This window comes from Alligator sinensis, unplaced genomic scaffold (assembly GCF_000455745.1).
Source record: "Alligator sinensis unplaced genomic scaffold, ASM45574v1 scaffold360_3, whole genome shotgun sequence".
NCBI classification, from domain to species: domain Eukaryota; kingdom Metazoa; phylum Chordata; order Crocodylia; family Alligatoridae; genus Alligator; species Alligator sinensis.
The window spans coordinates 2,883,450-2,896,074 of record NW_005841977.1 but is presented as its reverse complement, the minus strand read 5'-3'; the positions used below and the strand labels follow the sequence as shown (position 1 = coordinate 2,896,074).

The 12,625-nt window shown below is 43.4% G+C and overlaps 1 protein-coding gene across 4 annotated transcripts in view; it reads right to left on the bottom strand.

The window, feature by feature from the left end:
• The window catches only part of TTC1 (tetratricopeptide repeat domain 1), a 54,941-nt gene that overhangs the window by 34,429 nt on the left and 7,887 nt on the right, over positions 1 to 12,625 (bottom strand). The window lies entirely within an intron of this gene.

Below are 12,625 nucleotides of genomic sequence, written 5' to 3'. Positions count from 1 at the left end.
AGCAGGAATAAAAAGACTGGTCCAAGTGTGACATTTTTGTCCTAAAACTGCTTAAGCAAATGTTTTTTTTTCTTCTCCAGTGAATGTAACATGGATGTCAAGATTTATGACACTGGTTGAAAGACTGTCATCAGCACAAATAAAACTGTATTTGTTCCCATCAGTAAGGCTATCTTCTCCTTGCTGTAACTTTTAGCATTGCTCACAGATGACTAAGCCATCAAAACCCAAAGGCAGGAAGAATGTTCTATTAGATGGTGAAAATTGCACACACTGAACAGGATTGTGCTTTCAACCATGAATATGTTAACAGTACTGCTGGCACAAGCCAAGTTGGCAAGAATGCCTTTAGCCTCTGACATTGCAAAAACAAAAAGATGTCAGCAAGCCATCTCTTCAAATGATTGCGGAGGAATTCTTTACAAAGACAGTTATGGAAACAAAACCAAAACATCACAGGTAAGGCAATGCAGGAGACCTAAGATGCAAAAAGCAGCATTTATTTTCCCTTCTTTCTGTGGTCAAGGATTATTTTGACCATTGATTTTTCACTCTCATATGGGCATACATAGGGCTCAAGTCAAGGTGTCTATAAATTACAGCTCATTGAGCGATTAAAAAGCCAACACTGGGAAAGGAGCAGTTTCCTTCCCTGCAGATTGCGTAAATCAAGGATTAATGAAATTATCAATATCACACGGAACATCTCCTTGGAAACAGCTAAATATAGTGCTCTTTGTAGAGAGCTGCACCATCTCACAGCTGTGCCAAGAAGCAGACTCAAACCTGATGCAAAGACAGGGTTCTTTCTATTGCTATATTGCTTTTGAATAGTAAATTTTCCCAACCACATTGATGAACCTAAAACCACACACTGTAAAAGTTAGACATCAGGGCCTGCATTTAGTTGCCACATCACAAATAACACTGCACAGTAGGATCCTATCTGATCTTCTGAATACATACTCAGATACCATGTCTGATAGATAGAGGATGAGACTTGGTAAGTCTTACAGAGTTCTGCTCTACTATCATGTTAAAAAACAAACAAACCCCAAAACAAAAACAAAAAACCCTCGCACATTAAAAGGTAGTGGATAAGAGCAAGCACCTGCACTGCTTTTAGAAACTGGCTTTTCTTCAGTACAGACTGACAATTATGCAGTCCTTATGCAGCACCCCAAGTACAGACCATGAATGGAAGTGGTAAGAACCATATATGGGCACTAAAAATGCATAACTTGGCATTAAATGTACAAGTTCGTATTCTATATGCAAGACTTAGCTGCCTAAAAAGGATAGCCACTTTTGAAAGCTGTATCCAGCCACAGGGGATTGCTGATGGAACAGAAGCACCTTCAATGTAATTTCCTGAAGAAGTCACTGTTATGCTAATGAGAAAACTGTAATTTTCTCTTTACTGCCCATGCATCTGGAACATTGCAAAAGTTAGACAGGTTTGACAATAGCAAACAAAGTAGTCAGATCCCAGGATTTAGCAGGCAACTAGAGGTTCCCTCAAAACCTCAGTCCTAAGAGAAGACCTTGCTGCAAAACACAACCATCACTCAAGATGGCAAACACTTGCTTGTTAAACTAGTCCCATTAAGTTGATTAGTCCCAAACTATTTACAGTGAGACTTCAGCTGTCCTTTCCTGACCCACCTTCTGCAGATCTGAAGAAAGCAGGAATGTCTCAATACAGAACCACACTACAGGGCACGGACTGAACCATCCTAAAGTAGGAACTCTCGAAACAGAAAGTGTGAACTGGATTATGAATTTAGTATTTACTTCCTTTTCTTGCCCCATTCAGCTTTTAAAATACTGCTTAAAACAAAAGCAGTAAATTCTGTGAGGGATGATTGTTTCAGGAAGGAGAGCTTTAAAGGCAAGCAGTTTTAAGGTTTGCATGTCCATCTTTTCTCAGGAGGCTAAAAGGACTAGGGGTCAGAGTCAACATCATGGGGAACAGAACAAGGTGACGTGGCCACATTTATAGTGGGCACATGGAGTATGTGAACAAAGCACAACACAGCATCATGTAGAGTTATCTGGCATACTTCATGTAATGGAAGAAGCATAGTCGCATATTAGCCTAGGAAGAGCACCAAGCTAATGTGGTAAAGGCACCTCCAGTACCCACGGTAGATCCTTCAAAACAACTGGGGCTATCACTGTACTGATGGGAAGTCCTGAGACATTCTGAACACAAAGATGGTTTCATTTGGAAGTGGAAAACTTGCATCATTTCTTTAAAAAAGCCTGTTCTTGGATGCATTCTCCTGCCATCTGCAAAGCAAGCTACACAAGCTGAAAGGGCAGAAGGAGAAGTGTCAGTCTCAGAAACATTGCCAATGTGTGAGCTTAAATGAAACCAGAACTATCACTGAGATTCCTATGTTTAACAACTGCTTCTGATGATGATTTGGCTACAAGTGGGGCTCTCCAAATGTGTTCGAGAGGCCATGTGTACTCAAGAACTCTTTGTATGGCATTGCAGTGCATTCAGCCCTTGGTAACCAGCAACATGAAAGCAGGAAATCCTGGGACAGTTCTAAGATTCATGCTTCAGTTTGTGTCATCTGTACATACAAGATACTTGAACAGTCCTGCATTACTGGATTCAAATGGCTGCCCTGATGCCAGGCTGCATACATTTCTGTAATATATGCAGTACATACAGGGAATATTATGTTACTGGTTCATTTCTGAACCTCTTGGTACAGATCTTATATGGGCTTTATCACCTTTATGGTCTTCACCCTCCAAAATAATGGTTCTGATTAGACTCAAAGCACCCCTCAGAAAATGCAAGGTCTTAGCTTTCACTTTCTGAATGTGGAAGAAATTATAGAGCAATTCTTCTCTTGCAGAAAACTCATAAAGACTACAACAGGTCAGAATATTTTGGATGCTATGGATTCCTATGTGAAATGTCTAGGTTTATCTTGTGAATCATGTGTAGGTCTTTGCACACTTAATGGTGCTCATATTTCATGGCACCCTTAAAAGGATTTCAGAGTAGCCCAGGGTACTGTGGCATCCTGGTTGAGAATTACTGCCAGAAAAAAACAATAACTTGTGCTACTATGAGAAATGTTCAAGTGTCTGAATTAACATTTCACAGATTTCCTCACAAAGGAAGGTTAATGCACAGGGTGCCAGAGACCAGTTACATTTGGATCAACTTGTGCACCCGTGATGTCATCTTTTTCAGAAAAGAGGCCATCATACCAAAGCAGCAAAAGCAGAACCTGATCTAGATTGGTCAGTGTCTCCAGAACAAATTATATTAACCTGAAAGGACTTGGAGAGCAACCAAGGTATCTGCCAGAATCTGTTCCAGACATAGTCAGGTTAAAAGGAAAAAAGGACATATAAAAACATTCTTAAAAAATATAACCTGCCTACTTTTTATGCTGTACTTTCAACTTAGACGAAGAACAGCTGCAAACTGACTGGTCACTGCCTTACTAGGATCATTCCACGACTCAGCTTTGAGACCTATCAATTTTATTTCCATTATATGGGAAAAAATTGTAAGTGACTTGTCCTTGGGACAAATTTTGCAGAATGTCATCCGAGTACTCCACCCCCTTATTTTCAGGCTAAGATGCAAGTAGCTGCAGGGCAGACTGCCTGTTTCTTTGTGACAGAAGTGGGTCAGATTGGACTCTCAGAATGCTCTATCTAGAAAATGGTAATATTGACCCTTTTCTTTCCCCAGGCTTTGAATATAATCATTGAATCAGGTACAAACTTTCCGACTTTCTCTGAGTAACACAAAATACAATAAAATGTAAGGTCATTTTTTCCTAGTGTATCAATGACCAGGAAGTGATGAACTACAAATATGCACAAGTGTCAGGCCTTTGCTTGTTTGAATGAACAAACTGAGTAAGATTTAAAGAATCAAAGGTCTCAAATTAAATGCAGTCTGATTTAAACAAAAAATGTTTAAAACTGTGGTTAAGGAAAGCCAGTGATTAAAAGAGGTTTACAAAGGTTTATGAAAAGTACAAAACCAGGATATGAAGAGTATCTACAAATGTCCAACTTCTAAAGGAATTAGAAACTCGCCATAAATTGTCAGGCAATCAGCAAGAGGCACTGAAGATTAAGGACTAATCCAGGGTAATAGGAAAAGACAGCTTGGCCTTCTGACAATGCAGTACAGCGTATGACAAAGGCAATTGAATATAGCCATAGGAACTCTGCTATTAGCAAAAACATCCAAGGTTAATTAGCAAGACCTTAAAAGTAAGCTAGTTTGCTCTCAAAGAAAAGTAACCTGCACATCTTCACTCTTTATTCTTGAAGTGTCCAACATTGTAAAAGGTGCATAAAACCAAACTCTACATTTGTCCTTCAGCTGTCAGGGTTAAGATACCTGGCCTTCTGGTTTACCATCCCTCTCTCTCGGTAACACCTCCTAAGCGAACTCCCCTGGCTTTTATTTGATGGATTGCTTTAGCTTTACTGGGAAACTATATGTGGCTCCATTTTCCCCAAGGGCACAGGCAGAGCATGTGCTCTCCTTTCTCCTTTCCAAGGCTATTTATACAATGTGACAATGCCTGGGTCTCCATGCCCTTTGGTAAGGTCACTTAATAGCAAGTCACTTGCACCAAATAAGGCTCAATCACTGGAGGATGCATAACAGGTCGCTTATACAGTTATAAAATATACGTTTTTCAGTCTCAAATTCTATTCCCCCCATTTGCAAATCTTGATTTAGCAGCTGTCTGCTTCCCCCTGCAGTTCTATGAAGATACTGCTACGTCATCAATTCAAGCATCTGAGCTACACTTCAGGGCTGTGGTAATCAGGATTCCCTGTAACTTCCTTTACAAATAACTGCAGTAAAGCACCCACAACACAGATCTGGTGGCAGAAGCTACCTTCTAGCATAGATGAATGTGGTAAAATACAACTGTTAGACTATGGAGGCGCTTGCATCCTCTGTCTGTTCACAGACACACAGACAGATACTTTCCACTCCCTAGCACCAGTCTTTTCCCTGTAGCAAAGAGGCTATGAACCTGTGGCTGGGAGTCCTGTCAGTTGCTGGGGCTCCCTGGCACAGGGGTGCACCACACACTGCTGCCGCTAAGTCCCATCAGCTGCAGGAGCTTGCTACTTTCCAGTGCAAGAGGAGCCTGGGATGGCAATTATAGACCCCCTGCACCAGCAATAGAGCATGACTGGATCTGATGCTTGACCCCACAATCACACCTCCCGCCATGCACGTGTGGCACAGTAGGAGGCACAACTTGTGTGGATTGCGCATCAGACCCTATCACGCCTTTACCTGAACATCTAGAGGGGCCCTTGGTGTAGCTACTTCCAAGAGCTGCAAGGCAGATTTTCAGAAGTGGGCACAGTAGTCCCTGCACAGCCACCATCTGGAAGTCCTAGCCAGGTTTCTTAGTTTTGTGTTTGACTATGCTGGCATAACTAATATTTCCCAGACAAGTGGAAATTTGTCTGAAATGGCAATGCATTACTAGCTGGTTTAATGTTTTGTTCCTTGGATGTCAGAGTGACATTAATATAAATTTATGTCATCTCCTCATGAAATCTATAAAGCCACAAACTAAAATGAAAGTGAATAGACAATTTGGTGCTCGTATTTGACTCTATAAAGTCATCTGCTTCATCTTCCACTTACCAAATCCATGTCATACCTTGGGGTAGATTTTCCTATGCACAAGTGACAGTTAGAGGCTTAACTCCCATTGTCCTGGTAATCAGGCACTCGGGTATTAAATCAGCTTTCTAAAAAAAAATAGTAAACAGCACAATGCTTACCAATGAAGAAAATCAGGCAACTCAATTTGAGGTCTGGATTCCAACAATCAATCTTTTCTCCCATTTAACCAAAGTGACAGCATATTTAGCAATGCTGTTATCCAGGGATTGTATTTCACACTTGATTCATAGTAGCTAGGGTCAGGAGGGACCTGAACAGATCATCTAGCCTGACCCTCTGCCACAGGCAGGAATGAATGCTGGGCTCACAAGACCCCAGACAGGAGATCGTCCAACCTCCTCTTGAATTTGCTCAAGTTAGGGGTGAGGACCACTTCCCTGGGAAGTTGGTTGCAGATTTTGGCCACCCTAATAGGCATTTTCATGGGTAAAATTCCCAACTTCATAGCTTTCCACAAATCAGCCAAGTTTAAAGGGACACCCATCAACCTATAAGTCATATTTCTATACAAAAGTATCTCAGTAACTTCCAACAAGATAGCCAAGTTTGTAAGTTAGTCATTTTTCCCCTACTTGTACTTGTTATCACTTCATACTAGTGTAGATTCCTTTTCACTATGATACTGATGGATACTTCCATTTGGTCTTACATCCTAGCAAGCTGTTCATAATGCTTTCACATCCACCCACCCTTCCTTTCTGGAAAGTTCCTTATATGCATTTGCAGGGCAGCAGAGCTTCAGATTTTCCTAAGAGTGTTTTTTAAAACTATCAGAGATTTGACTACCACATTTAAATTATGCTATTTCTGAAGTCTGATCAAATGTGAACTGCAGAAAATTGCTGCAGAGGTTTACTAAAACATCTTGAGGCAACATCAAGTGTCCAAAAAACAACAACAACAACAACAAAAACCCCAAAACACACACAAAAAAACCCACCAGGATATTAAATACAGTATGTTTGCTTAATCAAGGCAATTCATGACATGAAATAATGCATAACAGGGAATCAATGAGCATGGGATGTGACAAAGGCACTGGACCATCAACACATGATCAAAACTGCAAAACTGGTAGTGGGTGATCTTGCTTAACAAGGAGCAATAACATTTGAATAGGGGTGCACCGATAGAAATTTTTTTGGGGTGATACTGATAGCTGATTTTTAAGGAGTCATATTGGCTGATACCGATCCAATTTCTGATATGCAGCCCGACAGCTTGAAGAGGAGTATCTGACTGGCCAGTCTGTTGTAGTGGAAGGGGCATGGTGGGGTGGGGCAGATTGAGGCCCTTGTGGGGAGGGTGGGTAGGCACTCCCCAACTGGGCCAGAGTGGGGCACAGGACAGAGCCACGGCTTGTCCAAGGGGCACCGGGGGGCAGCTCCTGCTGCTGAGCACAGCCTGTGAGGGCATATGGGGGGAGGGGGTCACGTGCCCCTGGATATGCATGGGACAAAGTGGGCTGCTGCTGAGGGCTGGGGCTGCGCCAGGCTCTTCCCAGCAGGGGCTGGGCCAGGCTGTGCTCGGAGCGGGCAGCAGTGGCACTGGGAGGCTGCAGGAGAGGGAGGCGGGGGGAAGGCACAGCCCCCGCCTCAGCCTTCAGCAGCATCCTGCCCTGCCTTGAGTAGATCCAGGGGGCACATGCCCCCCGTGCCCACTCAGGGTGTGCGCAGTGGTGGGAGTCCCCCCGCCCCACACCCCCCAGACGAGCTGCAGCTCCGTCCTGTGCCCCACCCTGCCCCTGCCCCACTCCCTCCCCCTCACCATGGGGGCCTCAATCTGCAACTCCCCCCAGTCCCTCCCCTCCACCCTCCCCTTCCATCATAAGACTTACCTCTCCAAGCTGCTGGGCTGTGATCTTTACCGCCTACGTCCTGCGCTGTGGCTGCCCACATAGGCATTTAATTGGCCACATCAGGCAAAAAAAGCTGATAGTCAATTTTCTTTACATCTTTACATCGAAGCCAATCCGATATCGGACCGATATATTGATGCACCTCTATATGTTAACCAATTGAAATGCATGATTTAAAATAGCGAATATACTGCATTGCTCAGTGAATTTTTCTAAACATACAATCACTAGAAACTGGAATATTTTTAAAGAGAATGTCAATGACCAGTGAAGGAGGGAAAGCAAAGTGAAATACAGTAGAAATCCAGAGATTCCCCCTGTTCAGTAAGTCAGGAGCTTGGAAACAGCCACTAAAGGCTTTACATCCCAAGATATTGGCTCAGCAATAAGTTCTGAGCTCTCTAAGCTCTACAGTAAGTTCTTACAAATAACAGACTGAAAACAATGACACGCATTTTTATACCCTGCCTCCCATGTTGTGTGCTGGCTTCCATTTTTTTTTCAAAGCAGCTTGGTTTGACAAACTCAGTCTATTACGATTCATTCCAGACAAGTGACGGGCCTAGGAAAAGTGTCCAGTACCTATTTGAATAGTCTAAGGCCATCAAACCATCAATTTTTAATTTTTTTTGACTACTGGCTTAACCTTGTGGAACAGTGAACTCTGTGCAAAGGCCTTGTTGGAGGAAGAGATGGGAGCATTTTGAGTCTGAGCCATGAAAAAGGGACTTAAAAAAAGGGTGTCAGACAGTACTCCTCAGAAAATCAAGTGCTCAGGTAGTAGTGGCTCCTGGGTGCCAGTGCCAGCAGAGCAGTTAGCTGGCAGCAGCAGCAAGAGCTGTTGTTTTTCTGCTCCCTTACTTCCTTTGCCCCACCCCTAAGTCAGTGCTCAGGGTTGCTGCCCCACCTCAGTTATGCTGCTGACAATAGCTTTCGCTCTCAAGTGGTACTTCAAAATCAGAGTCAAATGAGCCCATATTTAAGGAATTCCTCTAAGCCCATGTTCTCAGCATTCCTGGGAGCTGAGAGCAACTGCAGCCTAGTTTCAACTATTAAAAAAGCATGACTAAGCAAGTGGACTGACATTCTCAGGAGACCAGAGGCTCTGGTTTCATGGTATGAGAGCAATCACACAATGTCCCATTGTTATAAGACAATATGTACTCTTATAAGGGCCACCTGGTGTTAAAATGGCATCACCTGCAAGGGTCAAGCTCAATGGCTGTTGAGTTGGCTGGGCCTGGTACATAAGCCCAGGCCCTTGAGCTGGGCCTTGGCTACTCAGTGCTTCAGTCTGCTTCCTGCCTAGTTCTCTGCTCCTGCTTACTGAGTGTCCTAGATTCTCTGGTTCCCAATTTCTGGCACTGCCTGGATTATGTATCTGGATCCTGCTTACTGACTAGGAACTTGACTTGGACTCTCTGGTTCTGACTGTTTAGCTCAGCCTCAGCCCCTGGTTTGGATCCTCCTCTAGCTCAGGTATTTATCTACTCTTCCAGATTGCCTATGATCCAGTTCTTACATCCCACTCATCAATGAAGGGTCTGAGCCTTGGAATAGGTCCTATAGACTCGGAGCTAGGAACAGGCTCATCCAAAATATAATAGCTCAGAAGCACATGGGATTCTCTGGTTGTCTGTAACTGACTGGGGTCCAACCAGTTTCTCCTTGGATATCATCCATTTGCTGTTTGATGACTTACAATAACTGCTGTGGATTAGACTGAGTTAAACCAGTAATGGCCACAAACTAAATGATCCTGTTTACATTCTCAGCAGAAAGGCCAAGCATTGAATGGCTCTTGAACCATTTTATTCTAGGCTACATAACAGATCATTTTGGGGAGCCTTCAGCCCAGGTGGTTTTCACATAGTTGCACATATCTATTACTTTTATTAGCAAGTAAGCTGTCCCCACCCCCATGTTACCCAGTTTTTAAGTTGTCAATGACAGAAGTTACACAGTACACATAATAGGTCATGACATGAAGTATACTGAATTTTGGCTGCAGGCTGCAATACTACTGCATGTAAGGCACAGCATAGTACATGGTAGCACACTGCAAAACCCATTAATCTCTTCTACAGGTTAGACCTGGAAGATTGAGATGGATTTCAGTGAAACATGGTCATCACTTGAGAAATACTGAGGCCTAATTTCACTGGGGCAATTAAGTAATTTATTTTTGCCTGTCTCCTTGTTCCCCTCTGGATATTTGTTGAACACTGTTTTAATAGGTTTGGATTCTTCTTTTACTTCAGCAGGCAGCAAACATCAGGCAGCTTCTATGGCATCAGTATTGTTCCCCTGGAAACAACTATTACTATCTAGGTCAGTGATATTGAGTCTTGAGTGGGCCAGGAGCAACATGATCAGCTTGTGTTAGCCAGAGTCGCAATCACACACACTTTACAGTTTTTGCACAATGATCACCAGAAACAGTGCAGCTGTTGCACAATCTCAGGAGCAACACAATGCATATAGTAAATGACCACAACAAACCCCTGTACCCTACCCTAACGCTAGGGTGTAGTAAAGCCCACACTACAAAAGTGGGCTTTAGACAGACTACAAAAGTGGGCAGATGAGAATAGGATGGGGTTCAACGTAGACAAATGCAGGGTGCTGCACCTTGGGAGAAGGAATGAGCAGCATACATACAGGCTGGGGAGTTCTCTTCTTGAAAGCACAGAGGCGGAAAGGGATCTCGGAGTCATTATTGACTCCAAGATGAACATGAGCCGCCAATGCCAGACTGCAGCCAGCAAGGCCAGCCATACCTTGTCATGCATCCAAAGGTGCATCTCAAGCCGGTCCAGAGAGGTGATACTCCCCCTCTATGCGACTTTGGTCAGGCCGCAGTTGGAGTACTGCGTCCAGTACTGGGCGCCGCACTTCAAAAGGGATGTGGCCAGCCTGGAGAGGGTTCAGAGGAGGACCACCCGCTTGGTGAGAGGGCAGCAGGACAGGCCCTACGAGGAGAGACTGAAGGACCTGAACCTGTTCAGCCTCGGCAAGAGGAGGCTGAGGGGGGACCTGGTGGCTGCCTACAAGCTCATCAGGGGGGAAATCAACAGTAAAGAGGCAGAGCTCTTTTCTCCCCAGCACCACCTGGGGTGACGAGGAACAAGGGTCATAAGGTGATGGAGAACAGGTTTAGGTTGGAGATCAGAAGGCAATATTTTACAGTTAGGGTGGCCCGAATCTGGAACCAACTTCCCAGGGAGGTGGTCCTCACCCCTACCTTGGGCAAATTCAAGAGGAGTTTGGACGATCACCTGTCTGAGGTCTTGTGAACCCAGCATACATTCCTGCCTGTGGCAGGGGGAGAGGCTAGATGATCTGTTCAGGTCCCTCCTGACCCTAGCTACTAGGAAACTATGAAACTAACAAGAGCCAGTTACAGCTTGGGGACTGTGGTTCTGGTGGCCCAGATTCAGAATTATAACTGTAGCAAAGGGGAAAAAGTGACTGCACCAGAGGGGTAAGAGGAAAAGGTGACTTCAAGAAAGCTGTTTGAACAGAAATCAATCTGCAAAAAATATGAAAATAAGATAAATGTGATCTGTGTATCAATTTGTGCATGTACAAAAATTCAAATTCTTAGCCCGGCTTTTCTCTTAAGAACCTATGCAGACACCTCCTAGATAAAACCCTCTCACAAAGCAAGGACTAAAATCCCATCCCTACACCTCCAAAAATCTCATCTACCCATGCTAGCACCCACCTGTTTGAGGATCTCCTCTGGCAATTACTAGATTACTCATTCACCAGATGTTCAGATACAATGGGTTCATCTTAAAAAGGAAAGGAGAAAGGTGTGGTTCAGTAATTTGAGATCAAGAATATGAGATCCTTAGCTGTAATTCTATGTAACAGCTCCTCAGCAGCCTCAGGCAAGTAATTTAAGGCCACATTCTGCATCCATTACGCACTTGAAGTACTCTTTACATCTGCAAATAAAGAGACTGGTACAGGTATGCATTCAACTGAATGAAATGGACTGCAATCAATCCCACCTTGGACACGGTGCTGAACTGTGAAGCCCCTTCCAGCTCTACTTTCCTATGATCCTATAATTTACACAAGAAACTTGCTCAAATACACTACTCCTTTCTATTTAGACTTGCTCTCTGTAAGTCCATTTATCACATATAACGAAGTAAGCTATAAACTATAAAAGCTCATGCCTGTGTTAGTCTATAAGGTACCACACTGCCCTACCTATGTGCAAGTAATTACAAAGAATAAGGTCATTCAAGTACTGCTCTACATAGCAACTGAAGAATCAGGCTCTTAACTTTTCAGCCTTGGTTTCAGCATGTGGAAAATGATATTTATATTGACATTCATTTTGGAGATCACCCTTAGGATACTGGAGGGCTTAATATTTGTGAAGAGTTTTGAATAAACTCCTATAAGAACTGGTAATGCGGTTATAAACAAATGTTTATTTTAAATGTTGTAGTAGAGCTTGGCATTGTTGTAGCTGTGCTAGTCCAGAGAATGTGCAAAAAGCAAGGTATGTTTGGTCCTATCTTTTATAGGACCAACTATATAGTTGGGAGACAAGTTAGAGAAGCTTTCTAGCACAAGATGTCCTTCCACATTTAGCTTAGGCTGTGTCTAGTTCTTAACACTAGGTAAAACAATGACTTTTGTCTAATGCAGTTAGGTAAATAGTTATAATCAAATTTAAAATGTACCAAACAGTACCAAGTCAGAGGACACTGGGGAGCAAAGGCAGCAGAGAAGCAGGGGCTTTGCTGGAATTCCTGGCAGATTACTAGTCAGAGGCCCTGGGTTTTTTTCCCCTATTACTCCAGAGCCTCCCTCCTAGCTACAAAAGAAATAATAGTCTCTGGTACCCCAGAGTCTCCAGCTGGCTGCTTCTGTGTGGGGCTAAGAAAGGGTTCTCCATTTTTCTACCTCCCAAGTTTAATTTATTTGTTCCTTTGAAAAAAAATGGCTATGTTGTCTGTATCTGGTACATAACTTCATCCAGAGACACCACACTAATGAGGCCATTCTTAACCATTCCAGTTATGCTC